The sequence below is a fragment of the Diorhabda carinulata genome, chromosome 1 (assembly GCF_026250575.1).
Source record: "Diorhabda carinulata isolate Delta chromosome 1, icDioCari1.1, whole genome shotgun sequence".
NCBI lineage: Eukaryota > Metazoa > Arthropoda > Insecta > Coleoptera > Chrysomelidae > Diorhabda > Diorhabda carinulata.
In genome coordinates, this window is record NC_079460.1 from 32429535 (window position 1) to 32457470 (window position 27936).

Consider the following 27936-nt stretch of genomic DNA (forward strand, 5'->3'; position numbering starts at 1 on the left):
ATTAACATAATACAATAATTCACCTGCAGAAGAATAAATTTGAGTTGTGAATTTAATTATGATCTAAAAATTAGAATTAGATGATTATTCTGATTGCAGAGAATAGATATTTATTTCATTATTTGTATTCTTTTGTCATTATCAATGTTGAATTTTTGTAAAGTTCATTGTAGAACGAATTATCCACTCACAGACATTACAGTTTCATTTAATGTTACAGTTGGTGGATAAGTACCTGAAACGTAGGTATATAAAAAAATGATGCTAATTCCAAAAGTTATTCAATGTAAAATTGTATGCTAAAAGTGACATTTCTCAATTTTAATCTTAGTTAAACGTAGGCTATAAAAACATCACAAACGCAGTGGTAGTTTATTGTTTCTATAAACCATCCCGGAATACAATAAGATCATTAAAACTGGAGTTGAACGTGCTGTGAAATTGATTACTTCATAGCCACTTATGTACTTTACTCTTCTTTGTTTCTATTAACTATTGAACAATTAACGTTTGTCAGAATTGTGTCGTATGGGATTTTATTGACACTACGCTATGCTCGAACGAACGTAAAAGTAGAAAATAATTCAACTAGCTGAAATTGGTGCAATTTAATTCCACCAACAAAAGTACTGAGACTGATAGAATATTTTAATTAATCAATATCTCTATCAACGTTAATTTAAATATTGAATTTTGGATTCTATGAGTTTAAAAATTTTTTAAAAACTTTAATACTATCAAAAATCATCGGAAATCTTAATTAATTTATATATAAATGCATCTAAATTTTCTTGATTTTAGGTCTCTTCTGTTTTAAAAGTAGAAAGATAAATTTTGATGTTTCGACTTTTCTTCAAGTCTTTATCAAAATATGATATTGACACTGACAATTTGCTTATTTATATTGATCTATAGATCACCTTAATTAATATAGGTCTAAGAAATAAGAAATTGAAGAAATTTATGTATATACATAATGCTTCTCATGCATATTTATAGTAATTATAAAATTATTTCCCAATTTAACAAAATCGAAGATATTGAAGTAGATTACCACTTTTTTCAAAACTTCTGAAGATATAAGCCAAGCTGCTGCTTTATTACCGTCTATTTCAGTAGATTCCTAGCCTATCTGAAAACTCAAATCCCTGATATATTCATTCAAGAGTATTATACTCTATATCTGACTACCGTTAATGAGAAACGTGCTTTAGCAAATGTAGGAATCAAATTTTTATATTTTTGGAGCGAATCCAATCAGTATTTGATGAAAATCGTCTACTGGGTATTTCATTTAAAATATTGAATGAAAGGCTGAAATTTGTCATGAAATGATTCTCTATGTATATCCAGAAAAGGTCTTATACAACAAAACAAGTCAATTCTCCATATTAAGTATTTGAAATTTTCCATCCATGCAGAAAACTCCAGATCTCCATATAATTTATATGAAGACAAGAGCAAACTAGAAACTTTTCACATTATATTACTGAAGGTGAATTTGGGAAGTGGACATTTACTAAGTTAAAAGATGTGTGTAATCGGCGCCTCAACTTTTTTTTGTACACTCTTTTGTTATATAACCCGCTGTTTATTTACTTGGTTGAAAATCATAGCAAAAGTCAACATAAATTGAGTGGATTAGAAGGATCGTACCCAAATGATAAATTTATTATACTTAAAGCAATTTGAAAAACCGAGTACAACATTTTCACAGACCATTACGTATTTATTCTAGTAAACCGACTGGTATTTCAAAAACAAGTACCGAAAAAGGAGGTTTTGTTATCATGGAAGAATTTTCGAGAAATAAACATACTTTTCTATAAAACACTTTTGAAATATAGTGGCTTGAATTATAAATCATAAGTTTCACTTATATACAAATGGGTAACACATTTATAAGCAATAATTGAGAACAATAATATATCGAAATATATGAAAGTATATAAAAAAATAGATAAAGACCGAAATAAAGCGAATGGTAAAATTTTTATTTGTCTTAAAAATCAATTTTTCGGTTTTTTCGGTTAAAACAATTTATTTATAACTTGAGTTACCTTTACTTTTGACTGCCTGTCAGTTGGTTGAAAATAAAATTTTCATGATCCCAAATGGAAGGATATCCCGAAAAGGACAAAGAGGCATAATTGATTCCGTTGTCACGTTGAATAGGCTTCAGACGACATTTTCCATTTAAACTTTTCCAACTAAAAAACTGAAAAAAAGCCGTATTTTTCCTGACATTTATTACCAATCAATCACAATATGATCCAAGATAAATAATTCTATAGAGAAGCTGAAGGGAAAATGAACAGGTTCTCAGAAATTGGTAGAAAACAATTTCAATATGAAAAATATTTATCAAACAATTCCATGACTGAACACCAAAAGAAGTTGCATGCCAATGGTAAAGGCACACATTTTCACAGTCGAAATGAATTTACTTTTATAATACGAAATGAAATATGTTTTAGAATAATGAGAATTCCGTTGTTGAATTAAGCATAATTTTTGATAATGGTGTTCTTTAGAAACTTGTACTATTTGTGCCATCTATATTATGTTGGAAAACAAAGAAGATCAAATATTCAGACTTCTAATAGATAAGATAAGGATAACATTAGTTATTTCCTTCAAAGTGTTACTCCAACGATCCTGTAACACAATATCACGTCGCTCTACACAGATTCTACGGTCGGCATGCATAATTCTTAGCTGTATTCGGTTATTCCGTCTCCTGGTGGTGCCGTCCTCTGCACTAGACAAAAGAAGCTCTAGTTACGAAAAGAGTTTTTTTTGGGGAAAAAATGTTTTTGGACATTCAGTAAAGAATAGAACGTTGATATTTTTATTTATTTTGGATGTGACACTAATGTCACTGAGTATCTTTGACGTAAATTTAGCGAGTGAATAACTTTTCAGTCAAGGCGTAAATAGAAATCTTCGCGATTTAAAATTTACGAATTTCACTAAATAAGTTGATTTCAAAAAAGGTGTTATGAAGTAATTGATATTGGTACATAGTGTGAAAGTTCTTTGTGATAATTAATTCATTTACCTCTGTTCTACCATGAGCCTACTCAATTTCATTCACTAGATTGTTAAATACTCATCAATCACTTTTCAATGATTATTAATTTCAATTTTCATTTGTTGATGAAAAAATTTACATTTTCTCACGTCCACTTCTGAAATGACTGGAATCTTTAACTGAATTCCATCGTGGGCTATTGTAATACGGTTTAATTCAAGTACTCATTACTCACAGAAAAGTTGCGCTTCTATGTATCGTAATTGATTTTCTCCATCACATTAATGCGGGGTATCTCAAAATCTCACCCCTTCTTTTGAATTACTTAGTATAGTCTAATAACTTTTGAGATATAAATAAAAATTCTCATAATTTGTACCCTTACCCTATTTGAAATTGTTACGAATTGTGTACACAACATTTATTGTTGAATATATTTCAACAAGAGACTTGTATAGATTAATTATTATTCAAGCTACCGGTGAATTGTGAGATTCACCGTTGTATAAAATTTAATCCCTAAACACAGGTGAACCAGAGACAAATGTTCATTGCTAACAATAATGACAATAAACCAGTTCACACCGGCTCACGTCTAATTTCGAGAAGAATTATTATTGTTAGGGACTATTTTGATACGGTTACAGAGCTGAACTTAGTTTGGGTAGACCATGTTTTTTCTCGCCATCCCTGTTGCATTATATTTTTTAATTAATTGAAAAAACAAATTTCTGAATGTTTTATTTCACAATTATTGTGAGAATATCTCAATAATAAAAATTCCTCAACAAAAGTTTGACTAATTGGAAACAAAGATTAGTCCAGAATGTCAAAACAAGAATTGAAAGGATTAGATGGCTGGCTGGTATGACTATTTTTGAAATTATTTTATAAAAGAAACGCAAAAAAATATTGTAAAAGTAATTCATGAAATCCAAAATGGTTATTCAGAGCACTAATTATTCTGTCCTCATTATAAGAAGCTTTATAGCTTAAATCGATCTTTACTTCAATATATGCCCTCACTTTTCTTGATGCAGACGTAGGGTGCTTTAAATTTTTTTGTGTTGTTTGTATTCTGCAAATATTTGCAGATTGAAAAGACTCTAACAACACTTCTATTATACTTCATATTTTAATAAACTGAGTTGAAATAAAACGCTAGTATTAATTTATGATGAAACAGAATAAACATAAATAATTTTCGACTTTAACGTGTATCGGTTATGTGAAGTATATATTTTTACAATTTACCCGGGAAACAACAATGTTTAACAAGGGTAAAGTATAATTTCTTTCAGTTATCACTTATCACTACTCTCATATACCCTTTTCCTTGCCAAAAATATGTTAGAAACATTAAAACAATATGGAAGAATAAGGAAAAGTATATGAAACTAAAAGATTTGTGATAAATTTCTTCATTCATTTCAACTTTGATGGAGTAGAGTACTTTAAAAAATTATATAGATACATGTGAAAGAGAATATACGCAATGCAAAAGATAAACTTAACTCAAATATTTTAACATTTAACACCACCTCCATTGAAAAAACTTTTGAATGAAAATACCAAACTTCATTAAGGTCTATGATTCTTGGTATATGATATTTTTAACTTGTTATTCCTTTCCTCCGTTCACTATTTTCATACAAAAAGAATATTTTGAGAAACATCTTATTAATTCTAACATGGAAAGAAGAAATTTTTGTTCCGGATTCTATAACAATACTTTTCTGTCCTCTCTATATTACACCCTATACTTTTTTTTTATAGAGTGCTCCACCTACACCATGGTCTTTCACTATCTTCTACCTACAATATTAATCTTAACAATGTATCTATTTATATTATTATATTTCGTAACTTAATCCATTTGTTCTTTCTCCCAGAGATTACTGGTTGGTATTTCTTATTATATTGGGAAAGTTGCTTACATACTCATTGGTCGTTTTATAACATTTTTCAAAAGATTGGTAACCCCCAGAGTAAATTGATTTAGTATGTAGTTTCAAGATATTTTAACTCACTTCACAACTAGTGACAATTCTTGTGAAAATTTAAATTTCATAAGATTCAAAATTCAATATTCAAATTGACGTTGATAGAAATATTGATTCTGGTAACAACAGGAATTTTTATTAATTTTTAATTGGTTAGATTATTAATGACGATGAAGTTTTATTGGTTAGATAACGTTAAGTTGTAGTGAATGATGTTCAATAGTGATTGGTTAATTTATAGATTCATAGATGGAACATTAAATTTCAGTAGCCTAGGTCGTTATGAATGTAGTTGAACATTTATTTGTTTGAATATAAATGACAATAAATTTTATGGGTTAGGTCGTTATAAGGTGAGGTATAGGTTAAGTGGAGTTAGTTGGTTGTCAATGGTGTTGAATGTTTATAGAATTTAGTTTTTCAAATTCTAAAAAAATATATGCATGAATTACACTAAGATTATTTAAATCAGTTTTCTTGTTAATGCATTGATCATTTTGGGCAATATATGTTGTTTCTAAAAATAGACGTTTTCTGTAGTTTTCAGTTATCAGTACTTTGGCAGATTCATAGTTCATATTGTATCCTCCATGATAGACATGAGTCGCTAATGAACATCTATTAGAATATATCTGCTGTCACTCTTGTGGGAAGTTATCGGACTGACCAATGTATTTTTGTCACAATTTAAACAAGGTATTTCATATACTATATCAGGCAATTTATTGATTGGTGTTTTATTTTTACCTTCAGTAAAAATAGATATTAAGGGTTTGACTGTACGCTATTTTAATATTGTGTTGTTTAAAGATTCGAGAGAAAGTTTAGGAGTAACTGATTTTATATATGCTGGAGGTGTATAAATAGTTTGAATAGAAATGCTAGAAATGGCGTTCGAAAATGATGATTGATTGTTATGTCAATGTCAGATGTATTATACAAAATCTGTTTCAAAAGATGTGGAGGTATCTCTGTATTTGAAATATTTGTAATCCAATTATCTTGGGTTTCAAGTACTGAATTGCTAAACGCTAAAATTTATATGAAGTCGACGTGTCACATGCAATACTCATAATTAGAATTCATAATAATGAGAAACTACAGTGACGTTTAGTTAATTGCGGGAGTCTTTTATTGAATTCATTAGCATTATTATGCTTTAACATGAATTAATTTCAATAGCATCCGCTAACATGTCCTGTTTAATGAATAGATAACCACGAGTTAATAACATTAACTGCAAAAGCCTCTTAGCTATTCATTGAATGATGTTCAGGCACGTTGTTTTATCATTTTATGTTGCCTTGATGTCTTGATGATTCTAGTTTTGAGGTATAAATAGAATAGTGATATTGTTGGAACTGAGTACGTTTTTGTTTTGACGTTACGAAATAATATAATGTACAGCTTTGTATATATATATATATATATATATATATATATATATATATATATATATATATTGCTGTACATTCTATTAAGAAATGTAGCCGCGGGGATTGAGGCCTTTTGATCTTATTTCTACATGTTTTTGAAGCATTAACTATTGTTCTCCCTTCCTTCCTGTCCTGCATGTGTCTGTTCTAGTCACGTACTTCTAGATTTTGCATATCTTGTACAATCTGATCTTCCCTTCTTGGTCTACCTAGTAATCTCTTTTCTTTGGCTGTCCATTCTGTACTCTGCCGTTTTTTAATGTGTCCGTACTATTTTATTATTCTTGCTTCAATTGTATTATTGTATTTAAAATATCCCCATTTTCTAATATATTTTATAGTTTATAAGTCCTCAGTACTCATTATTTTCAGCTTCCACTGGTCCATGAATTTCCCTAATTATCATCTCTTCATTATTGGCATAATCAATCCAGTAGACCACTCTCTCGGCATAGTTTCTGTTTCTGTTTTTTAGCTCTAACTACTAATCATGTAATGACACTGTTTCTTGGGTTTTGGATGGTGTGAATCATAATTTTCATATTTTTCAGACCATATTTCTTTTGTATATAATTTAGTATCAATTTCATTATCATTAGTTTTAATGAGTGTCATATCTAGAAATTTTATAGTTATTGCTTTCTATTTCTATTGTGAATTGGATTTTAGATGTGAATATTTTAAAAGCACCTAGGAAATCATCACATTTATCAGATGGCATTGCAGCTAGGCAGTCATTAACATAGTGTTTGAAAAATAATACATTGATTTGTATTTTCAATAATTTTTCTCCTATATATTATATTACAATTTTTGCTAAGTAGGAAGAAATTGGAGATCCCATTGTACAACCATTTAGTTGTTGATAAACATTATCTTGGAATTGGAAATAATGATTTGTTTCGATGAGCATCATGCCTTGATTTATCATTCCAGAGATACCCGAGTTTTTGCGATTGCTCCCATTTTTGAGGGGTCTAGTTTCATACGATATTTGTGACTTCCACGGAAAAAACTTCACTATTCACTTTTTCGTGCATCGAAAACAAAAAATGTTTGTTGAATCATTCAAACTGCCTATTACTATATTCCTCACTAATATATACTGAGCACCTAAACTTGTCCTGATTTGATGATATATTACTTGATAGTCTTCCTCCATTTTAGTTTTTGAATCAATTTCCAAACAGCATACAATTTTCTGGTAAAACCAGCGATTCTGAACGACTTTCTTTGTGCGAATTACGCTCACGTTCAAATCTAGAGTACTATATGGACGATGGACGATGCTTCATCACCAAAAGTTAATTAATACTTAAGTGCTGTATTTAAGTAAGATCGCGTTGACAACACAATAAATCTTGGCAATTTTGGCTGTTCATTTTCTGGCTAAATTTGAATTTTAGATTATCAGAACCGAGACAAATATTCCTCACACATCAGTAGATCAAGAGTACCTATACTGTTACAAAGGTTGACGATTTTAACTGTCAACACCAATTTCACCAATATATTGAAACATTAATTCTTGCAATGACTATCACCAAAGTATCATTATTTTTCTCATCATACTATTCCAAATACTTCTCTAAGAAAATCTGATACAAAAACTTTAAATTTTTTTGAACCACTGTAGAAGTCCATCCTATTCATCTCTCTTTCAGATATTTTCTGATGGGTTATTATATCCCGTGAGAATTTCCACGACATGTCTTATTTTCTCCTAAAAATGTAATGTGTGACATCTTTCAAGCTTCTCACGTTTACGTCTATCTTCATGAAAAAAAAAATTTATAGAGAGTGTAGAAAAATACAGACAAGACAACCATCTCAAAATTCATGAAAGGATTCAAAAATGAGTGAAACTCAAAACATCAATCTTAATTTGTTATCATAAGGTAAGCTAATGACATTTCGGAGTATTTTAACTAATTTTCATATTATGTCAGACTAAGCTAATGATATTTTTGTATGAAGGATGAATATTCTTGTAATACATATACATTTTCTCTTCTTTGTGTCGTTTTGTATGAATTTCAATAAAAAGTTTTGTATAATACAAAACAAAACTTGAATAATTTATAATGATGTCTGATAATAGATCGTTTGGATTCATCAAATCGAAATATTTGGAATTTTGGCTTCACGTTGTCACTTTCAATATCATAAGAATGATATTATAACTAGTAATAACATATATGAGGACCTAGTGACATATTTAAAATATATACTAACAAGAATGAGATTCATCAAACTATGTAGTAGATTGAAGTTAGATAGGTACACCGTACACTTAATTGTTATTTAATTGATAAAGTAGTAATTTCTGGTGCCTCAACTTTCTACGCACGCACAAGCATGTGTCGGCCATTATATTAAATTATGTATCAAATTATTATTCATTCTAATTTGAAAAATATAATCATAATTTTTACTTAAATCAATATGATTGAAAATTGTTTTGTTTCTATGTGTGTGAATCATTTCTAAAAATTGTCTTTTTCTTTTGTTCTACTTATTTCCAAGAATTTTTGAATTTTTATAATTGAATATATGTTCTGATATTTCTAGGTTTGTTGTTGCAGTTTAATTTTTTTATCATATATATGACTTTTTAATCTATTTTCCAAATATTGAGATGTCTTTCCTAAGTAAAAGCGTCACAGTTACAAGGTACTTGATACACAATATTAATTCTTTTGTTTTTGGATGTTTTCTATTTAAGTTAAGTGGAATATTTTCATAATATATAATATCCTTTATAACTTGTTCTAATATTATATTTATTAGAATAATTTGATAGTTGTTGTGAGTCCTTGTACATGTGGTAACGGAATGAGTTCTACTATTTGATGTTTGGGCTTTGTTTTGTTCCTTAATTGATTATAATATTTGTTTATCCTTTCTTCAATTTGCTATTTATTATTTGATTATCTTGATGCATCTTCTGCTTTGTTAATGCATCTTAATTCATTATCTCATGATTGAATAGGTATAACAGCGAAACTAATATTACTGATCTCTTTTGTAATATAGAATGACATGAATTGAAGTCTAATTTTGATATATTTTTTTCTCCGATATCCCATGCATTTCGTTATAGTATTTATTTTGGTATAAAATGTTCTTCAAAATATTTTTAACGTAATTTACTGGGTGAGAGGTGTTTGAATACATGATACAATAAATTGCAGTGATATGTCGTGTTGTGCAGTTTTGGTAGACCATATATTTGGAGGTATCGCATTATAAATTTTCGATTTTTTTGCTTCTGTTAGTGAAATAGAAAGTTTTCCATTCCAAGATAAAGTGAGATCATTATTTTGTTTTTGATTAGATTTCGTAGGTTACTGCTGGTTAATGCTGCTATTATTTCATATGATATAACAACTAAGGATGAAAAATTATCAAATATGATTGAGAATAGATTTTTATTTCAATATTTATATTAAAGGAAATTGTCTATGTCACATTATATTTTAATAAAGACCGCAATAGGTTGAAACAATCATAGTAGTCACGTATTAACTTACCAAAAACCTAAACGAATTGGTCAAGATAATATATTAATAAGTCAAATATTTATCGGCTCATATAAAGACAATAGGAAAATAAATTTGTCAGTAACCAAAACATTTATGGCGAATGTGATCGGTGAACGATCTGAGGCGATGATATTGGAGAGATTGAAGTGTCAATGGAAAAACTGTAAGATGTATTGAGATGAACAGAACAACAGTCGGCGGTATTGGGAAGAATACCGCCATCTCGCGGTTTCGTACTCTCATTCATAGGAAAACCGATGAAATAATTTCAAAATCCATATCTACGTCAGCTGCTTATTCCATTATACCGTTGGTAATAGGTAGCTGATGTTAATTTCTACGAAAAATAGATAGAAACGTTAAATAAAATTCTCTCAAAACAATTTTAGTTTTAATTTCATAAGCAATTAACAATAATATCGAATAATTAATCCGTATACATGGTAAAATGGAATTGAAATTATTCCAAACCAATAACGGCATTTCAACGGCCTTGAGGTGTAGCCCCTCCTTTCAGTACGGTTGGTTATTTAAATTAAATGATCTTTTAATAAATATCCACAAAGATTATATCTTATCTTGTCATCTTAGTTTCTTCTCAAACTAGTTCTGCGGTATTGTTATCAACATATTTGTTTATTGCGACTATAAAAGCAACCACAATTCTCCCGATATATTCCAATATCCCAAGTATATTAATTTCTGAATTGTGACTTTAAATGAATATTAAAAAAAGTTGGATCTCAAACTGCAGTTTCTATCTATAGTGATTATAAATATTATATAACATAACATACAGTAACTGAATTGTGTGATAATTTGTTGTAGAAGAATAAAAATTGCATTCTAGCCTATCTTAAGAAATGAAAGTTAAAAATGAAGAATTATTTCCATTCATTCACAAGGATGCATACTCAGGAAATGTTGACTGGAACAACTAATTAAATATATAGCTGCAGTTTTTCGTGTAAAGTTTGAAGTGGACGAAGTTTATTAATATTCAACATCGTTTTGTTATTGAGAACATGCAGATTTCAATTCAATAATGACTATAAATATTGATTTCATTTGTTGTTTTGAGTACTTAGAATCAACACAATACATTCATTTCTATATTATTACAGTTTGTTACCGTGATCAAGAAAGTACGTACCGTATCAATATTAACTCTGAAAATGTAATCTGGTCCATTGATGTGTTAATTAATGTTTAGTATCATTTATCATCAACCAACCCTGTACATTATATAACTAATAGCATCTCTACCTTTCATGTATTCCTATCGACTCTCTTTCTTAATAAATTACTCGAACATTCACGTTACCATATTTGAGCCTTTGATAAACTGGTTCCTCATCATGGTTAGTGCAGATGTATAGATACATGGATAATTATTCGCAGGAGAGATTGTTCATCCGCTAGCAATTTATGATCTTAAAGATATGATAGTACTTCTAAGTTTAATTCACACTTGCTTTCCGCAGTTTCATGAGGTTGTTTCATAAATTCATAAATTCAAAAAACGGATTAGATGAGAATAGAATCTGTTCTTATATTTCAAAACCCAAAGATGACTTGTTGTACCTATAAAATAATTATACCATAGCACCAAGCGAAGAAAGTATTAGGAGTGGGGAAGGGGATGCAAATAAAACTAGAATTAAACGTGAACAGTAACGGGAGCAAAATCAGTAGAATTTATTTTCCTGTAAGGTAATCTTTTATTTGTTTTTTGTATTGTAATTTTTTTATTTAGTTAGTTCTTGTCCATCTCCATACAAAAAGATTTAAATGCGAGGTTTTTTTAGTTTTTCGGTAACCTATTCCAAATTTGAACCGAGGCTTACAATAAATATTTTTGAAAGTTAGCTTTGCGATGTTGAGATACTTTATAAAGATTAATATTTCTAGTATTGTGAGGATCGTTCAGCGTATAGAATTAATTGAACAAATAAAAACCCATGTAGCAGTTTTGCAATTCCTGAGTAGAGTAATCAAATAGTGGAAGAACGAGAGTGTTACAAAAAAAAACGTGGTTCAAGATTGTCACTGTTAATATTAACAATTAATAAACCCAACTTGTTCAAGGTAATTTTCTTGATAACATATAGACCGTAATAATATTATTTCTTAATCTTCAAACCCCACACCAGAGACTTTCAGTGTAGTAATAAGATTCAAGTTATTTTTTATATCAGATAATTTTTCATTAGTTCCTACATCTCTCCTAAAACTTTGTTATTAATGATTCCATCGAATCTGTTGTACATATTTTAAACTTAAATCAAGTTACAATTAATTGAGAATTTTTAAATAGTTGTTGATGTATTGGCTAGTACTTTGGCGAAGTATTAGTTCTTCATACGTTTATAAGTAGACGTTGACTCGAAAGTACATAATCAGATAAAAGACTCATTTTCCGCTCTCAATATACTTAATTCAAATCCTGACAGGTATATAATCGGTTGATTGGTCATAAATTATGAATAAGTACTGAAACAGACTTGGCAGTTAACCACGAACGAGTCTTAAATAATAATCTTTATGTTTCTTATTTTCATTATTGTTATTCAGCATGTTTATATTAACCGTAAATATAATTCTCCGTTCAACTATTCGAATCTTGTTTATGTTGATTGATTTCTACATCAGTTATCCAAATCAGCTTTTAAACGTAAAATCTTTTTGCTCTACTTTAACAATAACGGCATTTCCAATTGTTGTTGATTCTTCGTTATAATTTTTCAAAGTTAATTTTCTCAGTTGCCTTTATGTACAATGTGTCCACGTAATGTATGTAATGTTTGTTGATCTCATTAAAAAATTGTTTCGCATTGGCGGAATTTACTGAGTTACATTTTTTAACACTCTTCTCTCTTTTTATCTGACATTTTGGCCTCATTTTTGCTAACCTTTGAGCGATCAGATTTAATTTGAGCTTTGAACACTTGTCGGAGACTGAAGACAATGCAATAATTTGATAAAAATATCTGATTATTCTGACGATATTCGCCGGGTTTCATGAATTTATTTTGTATCTTTGGCATGGGACTAAGAAAGACAGAGCTAGTGAGCGAATTACGTAAGTGTGCAGTCCCAGACTTACAAAATTGAAATGCACCCATCAACACATCTGTACAGGTTAAAAGTAGCGAATTGAACTAAAAATCAAAAAATATGATACAATTTAAAAACATGTTTTTAGAGTTAGTTGTATTAAAAAGTAGAAAATAGACTTTTGTTCAAATATAACACAGTTTAACAACACTTTTAGTATAAGTTATACTAAAAAATGAAAAATAAATTACAGTTTTAGGAAACCAAACGATACGCTTTTAACAATAATCGCACTAAAAAATCTTCTTGTAGTAGAAAGAAAAGTAATGAAAAGGGAAGTCCTGCTCAGTGAATTATTTTCAGTAATCCAAAAAAGAATCTTCGAACTGGAAATAAGAAGCAAATCTATTGATTTCAAAACTCAAAGTTAGTTTAACAATGTCATTCAAAGCAATCCACTCTCTTATAATAAATAGCAACATCAATTTTCTCATCAGCAATTTTATTCTTACGGGAATCATTTTTTTACTTTATAGTTTTTTCATAACTTAAAGCTTGTTTTTATTTTTTAGTATTATCAGTTTTTGGACTTTACTGGTTTCAATGCCATGAAACATTTGATAGATCTAACAAGCATGTGGTCTCTCTTTCACTATTTTCAATGTACATGGAAATATGGATACATTGCAAGATTTTTATTTGCAACAAATAATAAAGTTTTGTTTATTGTTCCCTACAACTCCACGAAAAGTTCTAACTTTTGAAGATAGTAAAGATAGAAAATAACTTTGTTGTCTTTTATAATCTCTTTTTTGAAATTCCCCGTTCGCCTACGTGATCTGTGAGTATAATATCTGTAATAATGGTTATTTTGATCAATTTTCTTTGGCATTGTTGTAGTTAACTGTGTCGTATTTTCTGATAAGACAAAACGTGCTAAGAAAATTGTGTAAGTTTTTGCTTTCACTATATGAAATGAGAATGTCTTACTCGAACAATTTGTTACGCTGTTATGAAAGTTCTGATAAATTATACTCCAGTGTCTCTTCGCAAAAAAATGGTTTGTCAAAAAAAGATTTTTCAAATTTTTAAGACTATCGCTAAAAATAATTACAGGATGTTTAATCAATGATGCATATTGAATTTCGATCTTATATAATTCAAATAAATATCATTGTTGGAAATGTTATTATCGAAACGAGTAAATGAAATTTTAGGAGTAAATTGTTCTCATATTAACATATACAGAGTGAAATAATAACTTTACAGCTATACGGTTTTGAAGATATCCTAAGTTCAATACCGGGCTTGTGTAAATGAGCCATTTTTAATATTCAATAATTTTTAATATTAATATTAATATATTAATATTTAATATATATTTAATATTAATGTTAATATTGATATTTAAAAATGAAGATATGACTGACTGGACAAAAAAATGGTACTATTGAATAATCTTTGATGATGCCAAGACAAACATTGACCGGAATACAGTGCTACAATTGTTGAAAGTGCATTCACATCTACCCATATGTAATCATTTTGCTTCATCTGTTAACAGAATATTGGCAGCAGCATTGGGATTTTATCTAAAATCCATTGGCAATATTGTATTCGGAGCGGATAGTCAGTAGATAGCAAACGTTGAACGCGATATAGATGCAATAAATTATTATTCAAATTGTTACTAATATTTACTATTTGATTTATCAAAAGTTGCAGTCACTTGTAAATGAATATGTATCTTATTAAACGTATCAGAACATGGTTAAAGATTATTTGTATAACGCTGGGCCTTAAAGCTTCACCATTCTCTGATACATACAAAAACTGCATATTAATCATTTCATTATTAGTAAATGCATTATAAAACTTTCTAATTCGTTTTTTGCGTTAGTTTTTAGGTTTGACCCAGTATTTGATTCACAAAATTATTTCAAAGGCCACTTAGAATAAACATGCCCTTCCGTATCACTTCTAGTAGCGTCAGGAAAAATAAATTTCACTTACAATCAATCATGTATTACTTACATTAATTAATTGAGGATTGTGGCATAACGAAGTTAATCTATTATCAATATTTCAATTGACACATGACATAAATATGGTGTCTATTAGTTCTAGTTACTATTCAAATTATTTGTTAGGTTATGAATGACATTGAATTTTTTTTAGGTTAGATTAGGTTAGGTAGTTATAAATGGAGTTGAATATTTGTTGGTTAGATTGGGAATGATATTCAATTTTTGAAGGCTAGATTAAGTTAGGTCGTTATGAGTTGAATTTGAAGTTTAGTTGGTCAGGTACTGATGGCGTTGCATTTTTTTAGTATTGGTTTTTTCCAAATCTAAAAGATATTTATAGATTACATTAAGGCTATATAAATTAACTTCATTTATTAATACATTGATCGTTTTGAGTAATAAATGCTGGCGGTTTCTTTGTAGAGGTTGGTGACGTCTTATGAAAACCAATGTATTTTCACAATTTAAACAAGTACTTCCATAAAGTATGTTAGGTAATTTATTAGTTAGTCTTTTATTCCTTATTTTTATAAATTATGAATTTGCCAAAGTTTTGACAACTGAGAATAACTACATATACTTGTCGGTGTATTAATAAATAAATATTAATAAATAAATCAAATAACTTTTGTGGAATGTATAGATATCTTTCAGATTTTTCAAAAACAAATTCTATGAAAACTTCAACGCCATCAGTAACCAACCTATAAAATTGAACTTCATTAACATTTTTCAAAATTTATAAGCTTCCTGATCTTTTCAAGCAGCGATGTTATTTGTTATACAATTAGTTAGAGTCTTTTCTTAACGACATCAAAGAAACCAACCATCCGATGTATAAATGACCATTCTCTGATCAAAGTGTGACTGTTGAGAATATAAAGAGAGTGGAGTTGGATTTTTGTCGAGTTTCATAATATTGTGGTATTATTGTGAAGCAGACAGTTCCATGATTAAATTCCCATTCTTAGATCCTCAAACTATACACAAAAGAAATTTTTTGTTAGCTGGAGACTTCTGTTTCAATACCCCTTTGCCTTGTAAAGAAATTCACGATTTATAATTGTACACTTTCTCTGATATTCAAAACTTGATAAGTTCCGTCTTCATATTAAAAGTATGGTTATGCATCAACAATTTTCTATCAAATTAACGTAAAATGAACTGATTACCGAAAATATGGAATAAAGCCGATTTTTCCAGATTAAACTGACGTTTTTTGTTGTGTTGAACTGAATTATCTATATTCATTGGTACTTTAATTTTCACATATAAGTGCCAATGAATATTGGAAAATAAAAGTTTATGTTATATAAATAAATATGGTGTACCAAATATTAAATGGGGAATAAGTTTCGAAGTCAATTATGTGTAACGATAAATCGATACCAGATTGGAATTGTAAGCACCAAAATTATCAGATCGATTTCCTATAAATCTGGTGTATATCATAGTTACTTCAATTATATTTAGCAACAAAAATGTAGAAACAACAGAAAATAGCTAACGTGTCTTTCGAAACGATTGTAAAATATTTTTTTGTAGTTTCTTAGAAAATATATAAAAAAATAAATAACCTTACCAGAACTGTAAGTGCTGTACAATATAAACAGGACATTGAGATACATTTCCCAATTAACAATAGCATAACATAATTTATGAAACATTATCTTACCATTACCGATATAGAATTTAAATTACAGCATATTTTTTCAACTAAGTTAACTATTCATAAAAAATTTAGTTAAACTCTAAGGTTTTGCGCTAGTGTCTAAACCGCGTGGCATTTTTAACAATGCTTCAATATATATATATATATATATATATATATATATATATATATATATATATATATATATATATTTATATATATTCTATCACCCACATAACATAACAATAAAATTACTTTAATCAAACAAATTAGAAATAGAGTTCTTAAATTTCAAATCCAATATCTAACGAAAAATATTCTACATCTTTTCTATGAAAAATCATATTCTTCATACCCATCGGAACGAATTCTATATAATACATATGACAGTCACTTTGACATTATACCATTCATAAAATTTCCGGTATCTATAAACAATATAGTCCCATACTAGCTTTTGACTTGAATCTTTACTAAAATCAAAGATAGAACACCAGCCAATAAATTGCCAATTTATGAAATTTCCTTATTTAAATTGTGAGAAAAAAGACATTGGTTAACCACTGACAAATAATAACTTGATGAATATTCGCTGGCTTCACACAACTGAAAATACCAAAAAAAAGCCTATTTTTAGAAAGTACATCGCTAAAAATGTTCAGTTTATTGATAAAAAACTGATTAAAGAACCTCAGAACTTCATCTCGTAGAACGAATGAATGAATTCAACGCTCTCAATCGCAGTCAACATTACCTAATCTATAATCTATCTTTTTCAATTTAAATATTTGATACTATTCATAATCGTAAGATCGTTAAATCCACAACAATTTGATTGTCAATCAGAAATAGACTCCATATTTATGTAACGTGTCTATATATATATATATATATATATATATATATATATATATATATATATATATATATATATATATATAAGTAGGAGACTATGTTAAATGATATTAAAATGATATTAAAAAACAACCAATATGATTCAAATCAAAGTTCTTTTTCAATTCATAAATTCCGTTACAAAAGAGGAAAACTTGAAGGTAGAATGAAGGAGGCAGCATTATCCATAGCATGCTTCTGAACAAATTAATTAATAATTAATTAAAAATGAATTTGAAAATCGTCAACACAAAAGTTGAGATCTTTTTGGAAAACAATTAGAATATATTCTATTGCGCCGTGAAAATAAACCCAATTTCTACCAACAACAAAATTAATTTAAAATTGAAATTTCAGCTGTGATACCATAATGAATGATTTTTTATTTCATTTTGTTTTTCAAGGTAGGTTCAGAACTGGGATAATAGAATAAACGTACTACAATAAGACTAAGCGACGTCATAAGAAAATTTAAGTTGGAAAATTTCTATCAATGAACAATTGCCTATTCTGGGCTTTATTACTATTTCCACAAAATCTATACACTAGGAATTAACGTTCTTCTTTTATCCCCATAAACTTATACACATCGCAATACTATACTCTGTCCCGCATTCTATCAGATAAAAGAGAGTACCACAATATTTCAACTTAAGTTATTTCGAGAAGAATGTTCACGAACAAAATTCAGTATTCACCCTTGTGTTGATATTTCTGATGGAAACTGATTTTATTGTTTTTCAAAATGTTCTCCTTTAAAATTAATATTTCATGCAACTATCTCGACCAATTTGTTGGTTAAAAATTTAATTTTTTGGGAGGTTCGCACTATCATTGGGAATTTCTCAAGCAAACAAATTGTTGTATATTAATCGAAGTTGACTTTCCTACTTTATTCTAATGTCATGTGCTAAATAAAAAGCATCATTTGCTCTCATGAGCTCTTTCGTGAAAAACGTGGATTTATTTCATTTAAGAGACCTGTACAGTTGTTTTGTTTGAAAGTCATATCGTGATGGATCGTCTTAATTTTAGGTACCTTTTGATAGAAAATCAGTTGGAAGAAACAGGCGAAAATTGACGTTTCGACTTATTTCGGTCTTTATTAAAATATGACTTTGTAATTATGGTAAAATAAGCTAGTAGTAGTAGACCAACTTCTTCTGAGCACTCGTATTCTGATAATTTTGAAGTCATCCAGAAGTTGGTCCTGTTATTTTATTTCTAACAAAACTATGTCTATGTTAAATGCTAAGGTGAATATTGAAAATTATTTATTGAAGTTAACTCTAGATGAGGGACAACAACCTTATTTTGCTACGAATTTTGTTGTGTACAGAAGTCCTGGTAACAAATCTTTGTCTCAGTGTACGAAAGGTCAAAAATTTATCTTGATATATAGTATCCCGTCTCTGGTCCCGACTTTTCCTTCGTAACAAATTCTTCCTGATGGTTCTTTCTAATAAAAAAATAACTAACTTGAAAAATTCCTCTAAATATAAAGCAAAACGTATCTAAATCAAATAAAATTGCAATTAGGATAATAAATGCTATCATTGTTTTTGCAAAAGATGATGAAAACCACTATTAGAGTTTTTTCTCTGTTACCGATAAATCTTACCATATATACCAGAAATATATGATTTGATTTAGAACGAGTTGAAAATTTTCATGTCAATTTTAGAGTGTAGACAAGTTAGTTCTATGAATTATTTAAATCATGAATTCAGTTGAGAGCGAATACTTTTTAGAAAAGCTTCTCTACTTTAGTGACGAGCATAAAAAATACGACAGGAATACTTGAAGTAATAACAAAAAAACTTCATCGAATGAAATGACTAATTCCATTTAATAAACTCAACGTTAAAATTGTCGCTTCGAATTTCTCATTCGCTATTTATAATTTCCAACCTGCCAAATTGGATCCAATATAGAAAAGAGAAACGAAAAACAAGCCTAAGTGGCGTTTATAGCATAATCTTAAATAGTTAATTGCTTTGTTCAGATCGACCGTTTCGATTTATATGGGAGTATTATCTCTTATTCGGTAAATTGCATGGTTAATTTTCAATTTCTCATTTTATCTCATATATTACAAAGTTTTGACATTAGAAAAAAAACTACACAAAACGTTTATTTTTAGAAACAACATATATTGCCCAAAATGATCAATGCATTAATAAAAAAACTGATTTAAATAAACTTAGTGTAATTTATGAATATCTTTAAGATTTTGAAAAACAAAAATTCAACGCCATTAACAACCAACCAACCTCACCTAACCTATAAATTTCAACTTATAACGACGTAACCTATAAATTTCAACTTATAACGACCTAACCTATAAAATTTATTGTTATTCATATTCTAACTGATAAATATTCAGCTACATTCATAACGACTTAATCTGTTGAAATTAAATGTTATCCATAAATTTATCCATAATTAAAAATTAATGAAAATCCCTATAGTAACCACAATCAATATTTCAATTAATCAATATTTCTATTAACATTAATTTGAATATTGAATTTTAAAGCTTATAACACACCGACAATCTTGATTAATAATTGTAAATATTAAAGGAAAATATATTAAAGTTAGTCCACTTTGGTGTTTCATCGCCACGTTCCCAATCAATATCAAACAACATTCACTACAACTTATTCTTATCTAACCTATAAAAATTCAACGTCATTCAAAATCTAACCAATCAAAAATTGATGAAAATTCCCATAGTAACCACTATCAATATTTCAATTAATCAATATGTCTATCAACGTCAATTTGATATTGAATTTTGAATTCTATGAGCTCAAAAACTTTAATAACATCAAAAATAACCGGAAATCTTAATTAATTATTTTCCAGACGATATATAAGTATTCAAAAACTCGAAAAATATATAGAAATTAGTCTACTTTAGTGTTTCCTTGCCACGTTCCTAATAAAATACTTCTAGTTACACTTGTTTGTGTTAATGGGATCAAAGTAAACTTTTTTTGGGCTAAACTTACAACTAAAATAATAAAAAACTATTAAAAAGCGTTAAATTCTACAAAAAAAGTTACTCTTTGACTCGTGTAACTCAATCGGTTATCGAGTTATTTGCTTCTAAAAAGTTCAATAAATTTAAATTTTTTCATAAAAAAATTTTATTATTCCTTAAATATGTAACAATAACAAATTTGTAAACAAAAATAAAAACTTCAAAGCAAATGCTCAAAATGCCCACCATTTACTTCAATACACTTTATGATCCGCTTTCGTAAATATATGATATAGATGCAATTTTTCCCTCTTCAGTATTCTAAAAATAGATGATTGGCTTATACCTGTTTGCAGACTTAATCGGCGAGTACTGATAACTGGAATCTCCGTAACACAAATTAAAATTTCATCTTCTTCATCGGCAGTGATTTTTTTAGTAGCACCGTACTCAGTTTTAGAGCGTAAGACCCCGTTTCACCTAAGCGGTTGTAAAGATTTTGGTACAGTTTGTAATTGGTTTGCCTTCGATTTGGGTATATTTGTGAATATCTTCGAGCCGCAGCTGGACCACTATAATTTGATTGAGCAAACACACAAATCATATCGTGCATTTGATAAATAACCATTACACTTGTTAATTACTAAATTGTTAATAAATGGTATACTAATGTATTACTTATTTTCATTTTCATGTTTACTGAATACAAAAGTATGATGAAAATGGAAAATAACCAAAAAAACAAATTATAGTGAAATTACTGAAAATTCAATAATTTGAACATCTAATTAGAAGACATTTATGAAAGTACAGTTACATTGAATTGATTTGTATAATAGAAGGGTAATATCAAGTGGTAATATCGTAAAAGGTAATAAAATTTCTACCGACAAATATTAGACATCCAGTACTAGATCACTTGACAAAGATACGGTTAGATTTATGGAAAGGAATAAAAATTTCCAAAAATGAAACGTGAAATGGGTGAAAATTGTATCTTACCAAAGTAGAACAAATAGGCAGGCAATCAACAGCAATTCGAAATTAAATTCTCTATCCATCCTTTGAGCTAATTGAGACTTCTCAATAAGTAGAAATCAATTGAAAAGAATGTAAACACCTTAAAGTGAGAATTCTCTAAGTAATCAACTTTCCAAGCTTAACCAAACACTTCATTAATTTCTGTCGATTCTATAATATACTTGAATGCAATGGGGTTAGTGTGGTTAGTGTTATCATAATGTCTCTCTCACTATGTTTAATGAACCATTCAAACGGCCTGAACTGTTTTAATTATCAATAATTATTTTGGAGGTGGAATATTACGATGAAATTGTAATGTTCACAACGATGTACTATATAAAAACGTTTACTTAACATATTTCATTGAATAGTGTAAACACAGTTTCATTATTTTTATTATTTACCTAAACGTTTCCAACCAAATTTTATAACTAATTATTTAGTTTCATGAAAAAGAAAGTTGATTCCTTGAAAATGTGAATTTTTTTTCAAAGAACTGATATTTTTTCAAAGCCTCACTGAAAATTTCCAATATTCTTTCAAATGTTTTAAATGTTTTTTTTTTCGATTTTTAGTTCTCTAGGGTCACCAAAAATCAAGCTTCTATCTCTGATTGACAGCTTATATTTTCAAAATCTTTCATTCTAATTTACTCTACAGAAATTGGATGTTTTTACAATGAATCATGAAATTCGTACTTATGCAGGGTATAATAGGAATTTATATGACACAGAATACATTATTTAATTCTACCACCATGTCACAATCAGAATTACACGTGTGATGCGTGTTTCGATAACAATGAATATCACCATACAAATGTCGTTATTATTTTCAAATTATCTACTAGATAAACTAATAATAGAAAGTAGACTTAAAAGTACCAAAAAATATTTGAGTTTGGGTAAACTGTGGATGTTCAAACCACCTTTACAAGTTTAGTGTAACATTAGACATAACCTGAGAAACACTGCTGAGTATAGTTTAGTTTAAGAAATGTTTTTTTTTAAACTGAAAAAATATTCGAAATATGATTCTTGAAAGAAACTTCTATTAAATTCATCAGATTGACTATATTTTGGATAGAAAACAAACAAAAAGCCAACTATAAGGATACCAATGCAAATAATTCAAAACTTTACTAAGACAGTTTACTCAATCCTGTTTCTTTTTCCAAAATGAATAATTCCAATAGAAGTCTCGTGAATGTTTACACAGATTTCTGAATTAAGTGAAATATAGCTTTGCGATTCTTGAATTGAAAAGTGAGAATAATATAAAGTTTTGTTGTTTGGTATATCGGATTTGGGAATATTATTTGAAAATGCCATCACAATTGTGTCAATTTGAATAATTTATCCTTAATTTGGCTCAAAATATTGATCAAAATTCTCCGAATTTTCTGTGTAATAACTTAATATTCTGTCAGAAATATATATAAAAATAATGAACATAATATCTTTCTTTCTGAAGTTTGTTAAGCTTTGAAAAGATAAAAGAATGCTTCTCGTTTACGTAACTTTAACTAAAATTTTCATCCAGTTTTAGAATTTTCTTATTTTTACTCGTTATAACATCTTAACTAATTAGAAGTTTCTGCGTTATATATTCAAAATAATAATGAAATTATAAATTACGGATCACAATATCATATTAAGAATTGATTGGATGCTAAAAATTTAATCAAAAACAATAGTTTAATTGACATCAATTTTTTACTGATTCTCACACAAATTTTATTTATACTGTTGCGTTAAATGTAGGGGAAAATTTTCCCATTTAGATAAATTGATGACCGTTCACCTAATTATACATTTTTATTGAATTAACTGTTTGGACAAACACTATTCCATAGAAAAAAATGTGAATATGTAAATAAATATATGATTTACTTATGTTCTTCAACTATATAATTTAATTTCCAATGAATGTTTTTTCGGCTCGAAGCTAGATTAGGATTTATTTACATTTTATTCAATTGCGAATAATTTAATTTATGAATTGGCTCAAACGTACCTAGAAATGATTACAAAATATTCTAAAAATATAATAAATGGTCACATATATACTAAAAAAATTCTAACAACAAACAAATTATCAAATATTAACAATCAACTAAGTGACTATAAAAAACTATTATTGATAAACAAAACATAAAAAATACTAGTCAAAAAATTGAATTAATTATGACATCTTATAATATTGTTTTGTTGAATTTTTTAAGGTGGGTGTACTGATTTCAATGATATTTTTCACTGTCATATTGTCTATTTTATGTTTATGTATGCTTCAACCATATTTTTTTTATTATTATCAAATATATTGTTTCGAAAAAGCTTCCAGTGAGGAGCCAAGTGACAGAAATTAATGAAATATAATTACTAACCAACATACAAATCCAAGAATATTCATACTTCGTGATGAGAATAAACCCTGAAGTTGCATTCAAATAATAGCCGGAGAGTAAACATAACAACCCCTTCTCAATTTGTCAAGCTTTCGAAAGTTTATTTTCATTATCAAGACATTGAGTAAGAGATAATTTTGTATTTTATTAATTGTGTAAATGAAATTTTGAATTCTCTTCACAAGCATCTATAATTTAAAAAAAATATGGGAAATAACTTTTTCAATAATGGTCCATTCTTTGCACGGGAACATATTTGAAAAGTAAATTTACATCCTCTATCACTTTGTTAAAACGGTATACCATTCATGAGAGAATATGAGATATTTGAATTCATTCAATTTTGTTTTTTCAACAAGATTGCACACCACTTACTGTACCAAGCAATCAGTTTCTGATGACTGAATGGCTTGAAAGTAGATCTGTGGGGTGTCCAGTGCATTCAACCAATTTAAACCATTCAGATCTGTTCTTTCGGAATTGCAGGTATTTGCAGCACATCCTGAATTTCTATTAGATTTGCGCTAAAGAACAATTTATTTATTCGAAATCTGTGTGAAACATTTGGAACCTTTATAAGGGTAAACCATAAAATTTGCTTAAACGGCTGATGGGGTACATATGTATGCGCTTTGAATCTACGAGTACGTGTTGCAAGTTGGTATGTTCTAGTGACTCAAAACGCAAAGTGTTGATTAGTTTTAATAATTGTTTAATGCTTGAAATATTACAAAAATAAGCTATATCATTTAACAATCGTTGCAAAGTGTTTGTTTCATAGAATACTCTGTACATACAAATTTATGTCCCTTCATACCTTTTTTTGATCTTTCTTTCGTTCACAATGGCTGCAACGTCCCCAAAATCGATCAAGATTCTCTACTGATTCACTAATAGCAGCCTCTGCTTCTCGTAATACGCAGACTTTGCTTTATAGATTTTCTTAAATTTGGTAAAGTTTTGTATCGGCACACGATATTTTTTTCTACCAGCTCTCTACACAAATCTTACATAACCTTTCTTCGGACATCCAAGCAGCCTGCGTAATCATTTGGATTTACTAATGCCATATTCTGAATCCGTTTATAGCTGCTTTATCCAGCAAATGGTAGAAGTACTAAATAATGTTATTTTTTATCTCACAGTTTGTCTGCCTATTGGAAATTGGAGGTAACACCGTATCCACCCGATAGATGATCTGTCATATCCATAAGCACTCTTTCGCCTTGATTTTTTTTCAGGTTGGTTGTTTTGCTTTTCCAAACATGAAGAAAATGTTTGTTAGATAACAGAAATAGGGTACATTATCAAGCTTTACCTAATTACAACTGCATGTTATATATGTAAGGCGAATCGCAATATGGAAGAGCCCACACCTTCAGATGGTACTTGGCTGGCTTGTTCCTCATTTTATCGCCACGTTTCCAATCTTCTCGTGTTTCAAAATTATCGAAACGTAGAAATTTTTTAATGAATTTGAACCGATCTTGATTAATAGCTACTAGGATTATTTAGCGAGTATACGGAATATCACTAAACCACAGCATTTCTATAGGTCACCCACTGCTTCTCAAAGTAATTGTGTAAGTATTATTTGTGGGAATGAGCTTCTTTTTATTTGTCGGATGATTGCAATTCCAATTTTTTTCAAATGCCGCGAGTTCACGATTTAATTCCTCTATTAGGATATCCAATATATCTTGACATGAAAACAATAGAAAAGCAACTTTAATACTGGCGACTTTAGAACTAGAGCTTTCTTATTTTATCTCGTTGCCTTCTCACTCTCGAACGGTTACTTTGATCAACAAGTCCGTCTTTAGATACATAGTAGGATAACCTGGTGGAAAAATACTAGACTCAACTTCGTCTTTAATCATTTCTTTCATTTCATCGTTCCCAATAATAATATCATCCTCTTCTTCATCGTCAGATATATGGTCTACAAACTTTGCATCACTCGCTTCTCCTGTATCTAAAAATTCTTCATACTCCGGGTCATCATTCTCCAAAAAATACATTAGTTCTTCATCTGTTGGGTTTCTATCGTCCCGAATTCGTTTATGAGCACTCATTATAAACACTATTGACACAAAGCACAAACAAACCGACTTTCTGTTAAAGCAACTCGAAAAACTCTTGTGAGTTACACATTAAAATTAATTTTTTTGCAGAAAATACCACGAATATGTTCACTTGGAGAACGTCCCCTCTTAGATTTATGAGGGTTGAATTATGTTATTGTATGAAAAGCAGCGGCGAGCATTTTATAAAGTACCTACAATAGTTTGAATTATATTATTTGTGTTTTTCATAAAAAATCATAATCAATCATTTTTGATAAGTTAAATTTAGATTGGTTAGTTAATATTAGTAAGGTTAGTTGAATTTCCTCAATATAAACCAAATAATAACAGATGAAAGTCAAAGAAATTTTATTACAAAATACAAAATTAGTTGATAGGAATTGTTGAATTCCAATCCATAAAAACCTTAATAAATAATAAAATAAATTCGAAAAAATAGTAGAAATAACAATACTTTTCTAATGTACTTAAGCAGTGGACTAAAATGAATGACAATATTTATTATTGTAATGTATATTTTGATCAAAGTTGTTGGTCGCATTCAAACTTCATGTATTTCACACATTTGGCATTGTGTTCAGTTACACAAATCAAAAATGAAATGACAATAATAACCTTGTTACTACGAAAGACCTATATCAAAATATAAATGTATGGAACCATATACAAAGTCTCAGAAGCTGTCAAAAATTCTTTGATGTTAGTCGAACAAATTTTCTGAATGAAAATTTACTCACAAATAGGCGATTGTTTGTCATTCCATTCTGCTGATTTAGAAAAATATGTGGTATTTTATAATTTGAAAATTTTGTGAACGGTGTTTTCAGATATACGCAATTACAAAATCAACAGCTTCATGTTATACTTTAATTAATTAAAATCATGAACCCTATATACTACTATTTCCATAAATATTTGGACCTGATTCAATACTTACTTACGTATTTCAAATTTTCACAGCTTGCTCAAATCTGTCACCTCCTTTGTTGTGTTGTTTTTGGACCATTCAGCTTTTAATATGGGGATTCATGAGTGAATTTTGATTTTGACTATTATTGAAGAGTGGGACATAGGAACGTTAGTTACAGTCAACATCTTGCTGCTCAACAATCTGTTTACTGAAGTTGATTCTGTACAATAAAACTATATTCTTTAAAACGTGTAGCAGTATAGAAATGACTTCAGCTATATTAATTTGAAATTATTTACAATGATAAGCCTAACAATTATAAATCTCGTGAATAAGAATACCTAACATTTCACTACATCATCTCCATTATTGACTATTGGCTTATCCGCAATATTCTATGGTCTAAATGATTTATAATTTTCTCAGTTATTCATAAGGGCATCAAGGGTTTAATGAGTTGGATGGGTGAGTCAAGATATTGTCCTAAAAAACCTGACAGGTTCGGGCTGCGTTTCTGTGATATTCTTCGTGAATCCATAATTATCCAATCAAATCTCCATTAAGGAATCCTAATGAAGTTATTATCTTTGATTACATATTGAACCTTCACAATAGGAAAAATATCAACCTACATATCTATTTAAGACGAGACCTTGAAACTATCAACTGAATTTTCTATGACATGCGATGAAAAATATTTAAATATATTGTCTTAAATTTATTGTCTGATTTGACGTTTTGAATCATCTTGTACGTATTTTTACCGTGAAGAGTCAAGATTCAATTGAAGAAAAAATAGTGACAAATTTCTTTTAGTGATATGTTCACATTTTCAATCTCAATAAAGATACAATTTTCACGATTCAATATTGT

General features: G+C 28.8%; 1 protein-coding gene across 4 annotated transcripts in view; it reads left to right on the forward strand.

Annotated features, from left to right (window-relative positions):
* The window catches only part of LOC130899883 (5-hydroxytryptamine receptor-like), a 350025-nt gene that overhangs the window by 218775 nt on the left and 103314 nt on the right, over positions 1–27936 (forward strand). The window lies entirely within an intron of this gene.